This window comes from Trachurus japonicus, unplaced genomic scaffold, assembly GCF_045865225.1.
Source record: "Trachurus japonicus isolate A0001 unplaced genomic scaffold, Traja_1.0 AP030249.1".
NCBI lineage: Eukaryota > Metazoa > Chordata > Actinopteri > Carangiformes > Carangidae > Trachurus > Trachurus japonicus.
This window is the reverse complement of record NW_028220382.1, coordinates 730-9,983: the sequence shown is the minus strand read 5'-3', so window position 1 is coordinate 9,983 and position 9,254 is coordinate 730. Positions and strand designations below refer to the sequence as shown.

At 40.6% G+C, this 9,254-nt stretch overlaps 1 long non-coding RNA gene across 1 annotated transcript; it reads left to right on the top strand.

Annotated features, from left to right (window-relative positions):
• Nucleotides 1-6,190: 6,190 nt before the first annotated feature.
• LOC146960540 (uncharacterized) lies at nucleotides 6,191-7,993 on the top strand. Its single transcript, XR_015035424.1, has 4 exons — nucleotides 6,191-6,257; nucleotides 7,112-7,261; nucleotides 7,406-7,498; nucleotides 7,783-7,993. It is a non-coding gene; the product is annotated as an uncharacterized LOC146960540 (long non-coding RNA).
• Nucleotides 7,994-9,254: the final 1,261 nt, after the last annotated feature.

The following is a 9,254-nucleotide window of genomic DNA, read 5'->3' as shown; positions in this document are numbered from 1 at the left end:
CAGTTGTCGGTCTGACGGTGCGTTCACACCAAACGCGATGGACGCGATGAACGCCACAACTTTCCATTAAAAGTCAATGTAAATGGCGCGATGACACGCGATGGCGCGTCGGGCGGCGCGTTTCGGGCGATACGAGCGACGCGATGAAGCGATGACGCGTCCATCGCGGCCATCGCATCATCGCGTCCATCGCTTGAAGTTGAAAAATTTGAACTTTTCAAGCGACATCGCCAGACCCTCCTACAGAGAACCTGTGGCTGTGTAAAAAAAAAAAAAAAAAAACCCAGGGGCTGTGTGTGTTTTCCTCAGATCAATAATATACATCCATGGCCGTTTCCCGGAGCTTTATGACACGACGTCGTACTTTTACCGCGGTCGTAATAAAAAAAGATAATGCCTGCAGAGGGTCAGAGGACCTACAGCTTCCTCCTTGTGAATATTTCATATGTATTTATATTTATTATTATTTCTCAGCCATGGTTGAGGAGAGAAAGAAAATAGCGGGAGGTGGGTTGCATCATAGCGCGATGAAGCGATGAAGCGATGGTGAAAAATGTGACAAATATGTCAAGCGGCGCGATGCTCGCGTTACGGGCGATGGCATCGCTTCCATCGCGTTTGGTGTGAACGCACGGTGAGAAGTGAAGCTCACTTCCGCATTCAAAAAGCTGCAATCCCCCCGGCTGTCGCTGGGGGCTGGCTCCAGAAGGGAGCAACTCCAATTGAGCCCCATGTTAAAATAGCCGATTTTACAGCTTAAAAAAAACATATTTACAGCCTGGTACATTTTATTTTTTTGGTCTCAACCGATAGTTTCTACCCCCGCACACACTCTGAGGGGGGTGAATTTTTTTAAAACTCTACCGTTTTACTATTATTAGGTTTAAAATTCTGGCCAATTAGGGCGCAGAACCGTTGAGTGACAGGTCCGGAGACCGCTGCTACGAGGCCAGTGGGCGGGCTCTCGGCCGGCCAACCGCTGCACCGCTCCAAATATGGCAAGTAGAATCCAACATGGCGCGGTTCAAACCCCCGTAGTAGCGGCACAAAACAGACTCCCCCAAACCAATGGGTGACGTCACGGACGCTACGTCCATTCTTTTTACAGTCTATGGCGTGGATTGATGCGTGATAGCTGCGTGACTGAATTTGCATGTTTGGTATTAAAGTAATCCAAAAGTAACTAAATGTAATCCGTTACATTACTTAAATTTTGTGATACTTAGACTAAGTTACTAATTAGCCTACATTTTCTAACAGGTAGGCTAACTTGTAATTGTACTGGAATACATTTTTAAAGTAACCCTCCCAACCCTGGTAATAACATACCCTTAGTGTATGAAACATGGGAATACATCCCAGAAGGCCATAGATCATTATTATTATTGGTACAGCTACAACCAACAACCAGGCTCAATAGGAAAAACATCCAACTCATAGTAAATGATTCAGATTTGCCCCAAATATAATGAGTGCTCTGTCGGCATCCTTCCTCCTAGTTCGGTGCAAATCAGTCCAGTATGTCTGTGTTATCCTGCTGACAAACCAACCAACCTAAGAGCAGACAGGGTTGAAAACATAACCTTCTCCAGAGAGCAGGGCCGTAGCCAGGATTTTTGAAATACCGAGGTCATAGTCGTGGTACGCGGGGGGGTGGCGTCAGAAATTTGGGGCAATTTTATATTAAAAGGCTTCAATCTGGTGCACTTTGACAGATAAAAACTACACACATCATATTAGATTAATGCCATTTTTTATGATATTATCATCACTAGTGATCATCCAGAGAAGACCCAACTTCACTGAATTCTGATGAGAACACACCACCTATTACAAACAGTAGACTAGCTCCTCACATTCGTAGCAGCCACAGAGTAGCAAAAATATTATATTATAAAGTTTAATTCCAGCTCGAAAAAAAAAAGTCTGAAATGCAATGTGAAGGTCCTGGTTGTTAACATAAAGATTAACAGGTTTCTAGGGTGAAGTGTGCACTCTTTTTTTACCATAGCTATAGCCTACTATCTTTGGGTGACTTCCTTCTGGAGCGTCAGCTGTGTTCCTCACTTTGAAACAGGCCCAGGAAGTTTGTTTGCTTTTCCTTATAGTTACCACAAACATACATCTGACTGCTCCTTGTTGCAGCAAATTTTGGTTTGTGTTATAATTGGTTATTCACGTTGTTTAGCTATGTAGTATTTCACATTTCTATGCATATTTTTTATTAGTAAAATATTGGTGTCAAACTTCATTTCGGTTGTATGGTCTTCTTTGAATGGGAAAATATGAAGAGGTCTAGGTGAAATCAAAATGAGCCAAAAACAGTTGTATTTGGATGGAGTGAATATTATGACACAGGCTATTAGTGAAATATAGCCTAATTAGTTTTCCAAAGGTCAAATTCCACCTGGACATACGTATCTCTGATAATAAAACAGCTGCAAAATTTCTCAGGTTCATTTTTTTAGCATCTACTTTTACACAGTTAGCCTACACATTACTTATTCATTTGCCTGATATCCCATGATTCAAAGGTAGATTTTACTCTAATGTGATTTTTGTTAGTATTCTTACTAGGCAGAGATGAAAAATTTACATTTTCTACTGTAGCCTACTCCAGACATGTCTGTAGTAATCTCACCGGTCTTAGCTTTCTTTAAATAAATAAATAAATAAAAAAGACTGAAATAAAACTAATGGTTGCCTAAACTTTACACCGTATGCTCTTCGTTAAATCTGTCCAAAATTTTTTAGAAACAATTTCACAGTCTTTGTTTGTGAATATTTGTGCTTGTGCACCACATATGCTCACATCTTGTGCATCTCCTGGGGGCTAAGCCCCCCCTGTCCTTAAAACTTAGTGACGCCCCTGTCTGTAAACATAAAATTTATCATGTCACTGTGCTTTTCACATAAAGTTGATGGAAGAATGGACAGTGCAGTAGATGCCCCCTCAGTATAGTATCTGCAGGAAAGAGGTCTCTGCTCTCCCCCACTTAGCTCAACTAGTGCATAGTGCAGGACACAGACAGTAAACGGCGCTGAATTGACCCTATTAAACAGCTGTTTTCTCCGCATACATGAGGACCCGTCCCTAAATAATACAGCGCTTCAAGTGCACGTATGTACGAAACTTTTACAGTGTAACAACTGGTTGGAAAGAGCAGTTTATCTAGAGCCAACCGACTCACTCAGTAGCCTTCTCCTCCATGCACACAGGCTCCGCGACGCGCTGTATCACTCGCTTCCGAATGAATCGCCTTTTTTCAGGCGACCAGTAAACAAACACCAGCGTAGGTACGTGAGGGTGTCAATAAACAAGAGCATTATAGGCCTACCGGAATTGTTTGGACAAGAGAGGAGTCACTCAGTCACCTTCCATCTGTCCTCCCTAATACTTTGCACTTTTTTTTTTTTTCCATTCATTAGGCCGAAAAAAATACCGAGGTCATGACCTCGGTGTCCTCAATGGTAGCTACGGCCTTGCCAGAGAGGTAAAAAAAAAAGAAGAAAGAAATGATTTGTCTTCCTACTAGTGACACGGTTTCTCCCACTTGATAAATCTCCAATCAGTCCTTCTAAGCAGAATTGTTCCAGTAGACATATAAACAATCAAAGGGAAACATCTATGATAAGAAAACTTTGACACTGAAGTGAGAAGTTGTGTGTGCATGAATTCATAATGAAGGGTATAGTTGTTTTGGGGGAAGTCTGACTTGACTACAAATAACAAGGCAGTGTCTCTCATCAGTTTTACATTTGAAGATTTTTTTATTGATCACATTCATATTACAGTAACTCTTGAAAAATAAAGGAATGTTTCATAGTTAATTATTCAAGCTGACCACAGCATTCAATATCTTGAAAAAAAAAAGATTAGCAATTAGCTGTAAACCATGGGATGAACTTGACAGGTGAGCTATGGTGAATTGTCTAACAGGGTTATATACCCACACTGACTTCCTTTTCCTTTCCTCATTCACTGTGAGGGCACAAGGCCTCATAATAATGACAACCCCCCTCCCCCACCCCCACATGCCCTCCCTCTCTGCTTTTTCACAGGAGTTCAGTCTAACATTACTTAGCAAGGAAGAGCCGAGGTGCTTTAGCTTGGCCTATTGAGGATTAACTCAAACAGTGAATATTTTTCTTCTGCCTGCAGAGCAGCTCGTCTGCATCCAAGAAATGTTTGTAGAACTAAAATTATAATTAGCTTCTCTTTCCTAACCTATTTTTTTTCTCAACACAGTAGGAAACCCAAGTTTGTATAAGCGGCACAAGAGGAATGATCTACTGTGGAGTAAATTCCTGTCAATCACTGAAATAAAGTTCAGCCTGGCAGCTGGACAAGGAGGCTTTGAAAGCAAAAAATGTGCCTCGCTGCACTGCTAGTTTGAAATATTCCTTTAAAACTAACAGATTTTGTCAGTGGCGTGAAAGCACTCTCCTCTTTCTTTCTGATCTCGTCTGAAATAGCAACATTTCTCTCCCCCTGCTTTAATAGCTTTCTTTCCCCGGCCCAAAATAGAGCTACTTGTTCATGGAGTTAGTTCCCACTCTGACAGGTTTTAGGTTAAACTGCAGATTTAAAGCCAGTCCATCTGGAGCCACAATAAAAACCCTTTTTTAGAAGGGATAAAAGGCAGTGTTGGGTGAATGGACACTTTTTCTTTTTTTTTTTTACAGAGGGAAAGAGAATCACATATTTCCATATCCCAAGAATGAAAAAAAAAAGCCTCAAATGTCAAATTAATTTCTGTTGCTCCCTGTGTGTTTTTCCCTGCTGGCCTTTGGTCCAGTTCAGTGCAGAATGTGCAGCAATGAGATGAAGCAGAAACAAGGGACCATGACCTGTTTTAAAAGGTGAAAAAACAAGAACCAAGAATCATTTGACATTTGTATTGCTATCATTGACATACAAACGCACATACGCCTCTGTACACTTAACAATGCCTGCTCTGCAGTTCAACACTTATTTTATTCTATTATGCAGTATAACGTTGAAAAAAAATGTATTACTGTTGGAGACTGACATACTGGATATAATACTAGATAGCTGATTGCAGACCGTGACCTTTATAAATCAAGACGCTAACAAACTCACCTTTTTACAATGTCCAATTTGGTTAATACAGTATTTTGTATTTCAGGCTTGACTCCATAAGAAACAAGCAGCTTCCTCTCATATTTTCACCATAAAGCAGCAACTTTTAGACTCTGACTCTGTGGGCCCCCATCAAGACAACAACCAGCAACTGCCACTCATCATAATCATGTCCTGAGTATCCAGATTTTTTCTGTGATTTCTCATCAGATTCATGTTTGTATGTTCACAATGACCACCGCAGAGAGCTAAATCCTTGGCAAATGTAAGTGAATTTAAAATGCTGTATGTGTATCATGTCAGTGTTTTCAGACCTGACAGGGAGTCATGACCCTGATAGGAGTCTCCTTTAGAGGAGAGAAGTGTAGGCTACTAACTACTTTTGAGTCAAACAGTAAATAGTATCTGGTAAAACTGGTAAATCTCAGATGATGGAGATTCTCTTATTCTACTTGAATGTAACCACACTGTAAATCTAAACATTGGCTTTAATAAAAGGTATTAAGTGTACTTAACTAAGTTTTTATTAACATGTTGGTAACACTCATTTTGAATAAGTTACTAGTACATTGGGGTTGAAAAACCTTCCAAACTCAGTATGCTCAAGTTGTATTGATTTAGAAAAACCAAGTCCTGGGAACTTGTGCCTTTTCAAGAGTAAATGTACTTAGTTACATGTAACTATGAGCATTTACTCTTATACTTTAACACCCTACATATTAGAGGTGTTGGCACTTCAAGTATTTTTTTCTCGTTAAGTTACTTCCTATTTCTACTGTCTTACACTTCAGAGGAATTTGCTCCTCTAATTTTTTTTTTTTTAATTCATTTCTTTTCTTGCTTTTACATAACATTATTGGCACAATTGTATTGTTTACAACAAACAAATACCATATAATCTGTAGTTTTAAATTAAACAATTCAAAACTGTGGATCTAAGTCTGTCAGTCAGCGAGCAGGGCTGGCAGTGCCACACTCCGCCACTGCGCCCTCCCCTCCCCCACACGTTTCAACGCGCATGCGCACTGACTGCACAGGTCATCAACCGACATCAACCGACACCTGGCTGCCTCTCGGCGCGCCGCGCGGTGGACACGACACGGCTGCAACCGCCATCGTTCTTCTGCTGCTGGGAAGTGGGAACATCGATTTGGTGAGTCCATGCTTGACTAAAAGGGGAACTATGCAAGTCTGTTCGCTTTTCTGCTGTTTCGCTAACGGTCCTCCCGGCCAATGCATTTGTTTTAGATGAAACCCTCGAGAAAACAATCGATAGAGCGATTGATAACATTATCTATCATGTCACGACGTGTGTCTCTGTGTAGTCTTATCCGTCATAAACAAGAGATTAGGGGTTACAGGCCACGTTTGTGTAGCAGTGCTAATGCTAACATTATCTTAACAATAAGGTGGATGTACTTCAAAAAACTTATTTCACCGCTCCATATATTGATTTTTCGCGTGTGGCCATATATCAATTTTTTGCAGCTTCATTGTAAACAGATGCACATGGCCAGGGACTGCTAGCAAAACAGAGCAGCCGACTTGCAGTTCCTCTTTGATTTAACATTTGAAATCCCTAGTTTAATGTTACACTGCTTTCATATTTCCATTGAAGGTAGGCTCTACTCCCCAGTCCCCTCCTCAAGCACAGACTTTTTTTCTCTCCCCCCCAAGGGAGGGACAGGTTAGTTAGTTATTTTTGTCATGAATGATCCCTGGGAGTTTAAGATTTCTCTTGACTGCATTTTTTAAAGCAGGTTTGATAAGATAAACAAAATAAAAATAGAATTTGAGAAAGAATAAATGTCACTGTAGATTTACAATGATATAGCCTAAGTCTTTGTAAATGTTTATGCTTTAACATCTTGTTTTCAAGTAAAGAACTCTTACTCTTACAGTGAGGATTTATTGATGTCACCCAATATTATATGAAATAGTATGGTGTGTGATTTTAGCATGCTTACCCCCACAACCCCATCACCCTACTTTTTTTTTTTTTTTTAGGTTTTTGCAGAGTTTAGCAGAATTGCCAACAAACATCTTGAAGGCAGTTTCTTTGAGTCTCTTGACAAGCACACGCCATGCATCATTGAACCCCTGCAGTCAAAAAAAGGAGCTGCTGGACAGAAAATTCAAGAATTAATGGACAACTTGGTAAGAAATTAATTGTTTCATGTTTTTGAGGAGTTCTTACTCTCACCTACATACACTGATACAGACCAACATTTTCATTCTCTGTTTGACTTGTACCTTGTAATTTTTTATTCTAATTGATGTTTTCTGTCTCTGTCTTATTAGTCACCAGATGTAACTGTAAGACGCTCTGTGGTCCTCAAAGGGCTTCCCATGATCTTTGGAGATGACCCAAACAGGTTCTAAAAGACACGTTTTGTAAGTACTTGGGCACAAATACATCATATTCACTTGTAATACAGACATCAAACATATACAGTATGTCCCTCACATTTCTGCCTGTATTCATTGATGTAGGCCTTTCTTTACTGTCTTACCTATCACTTTATTTCAAATTGGGTGGTGTTATTGTATTGTAGCTTTCATTTTTTTCAAAGTGTCTCTCCATCACACATCTTAGTGTATAGTTTATAATGATCGTAGTGTCTAACTATCCAAATACTTCCTGACTACAAATTGATTTGCTGATTGTTTCTTTTCAGGAGACAACGAAAGATGAGGCCATAGACAATGTCACAGTCGGTGTATTGACCATCCTGAGTGAAGATGATCCTGAGCAGCCCGTTTCCACAGCCATCATCCTTGAGGGAGGTATTGTGATGGACAAAATTCGGGATTTGCCACAGGCAGTTTGCCTCATATTTGGCCTCACATATGCCTTGAACCTCGATTACCCAAAATGCGTTGGAAACACATTCACAGGCACAGACAGGCAGGAGAGGGTGGGATCAGGGGAGAGAGGCTGGTGATTGAGAAAGACATGATAAGCTATTTTATTTTTGACCAAATGTTCTTGTTGTTGACTTATGGATAACGGCATTAATATTATACTGTGGAGCTACTGTGCTAATATACATTGAGAGTTTGATATCATGGCATGTCTTACAATACTGCAATAAATGTCATGGGCTTGTTATTGAGGTAGAGTATTATTGTGAGATTGTGATATTGTTACATCCCTAGTAGAGCACAAAGAACAGAAAAATAGTGGGATGATACAGTTGATCTACATTAAAAACTTTACTGCATTGCCAAAGTATCGGATCGGGACTCGGTATCGGCAGATACTCAAAATCAAATGACTCGGACTCGGACTCGGGGGCAAAAAAATGTGATCGGGACATCCCTACTTGTGAATTCGGGTGTTAAAATGTTGTGTAAAAAGAAATGTCATATGTTGGATAATGTGGCCAGCAAATACCGGTAATCCAGCATACAATCTGTGTTAAAGGGATAATTCACCCAAAATTGAAATTTCACTCATGATCTCCTCCCCCTCATGTCGACTAAGGGCTGGGAGAAGTTTCAGAGTCCTCTGTGGCTTCTCTGAGTTACAGGGGGTCTCGGCGTAGCAGTGCATGTCCATATAACGGTTGCAAATGGATACCAACTGTCTTCGTAACAAAAAGACACACCAAAAAACATCCAAATACCTCCATGCTGCTCGTCTGTAATGTCGTCTTGTATTGAAGCCCCCGAAATGCAAAATTGTCCCGAAAAAAATTAAACAAGTCTATATTTCAAGCTTGTTTTGTAGCGGAAGCTTCTCGAAGCTTCTCGAAGCTCCTCTTCCCGGTTCGTCAAATTTGGACGAACTGGGAAGAGGACGGACCCTGGTTCGTCCTCTTATTTCAAGCTTGTTTGTAGCAGAAGCTCCTCTTCCTGGTCCGTCAAATTTGGACGACCCGGGACGAGGAGCTTCGAGAAGCTTCCACTACAAAACAAGCTTGAAATATAGACTAATATAGAATTTAATTTTTTTCGGGACAATTCCGCATTTCGGGGCTTCAGTACAAGATGGACATTACAGACAAGCAGCATGGAGGTATTTGGATGTTTTTTGGTGTGTCTTTTTGTTAAGACAGTTGGTATCCATTTGCAACCGTTATATGGACATGCACTGCTACGCCGAGACCCCCTGTAACTCAGAGAAGCCACAGAGGACTCTGAAACT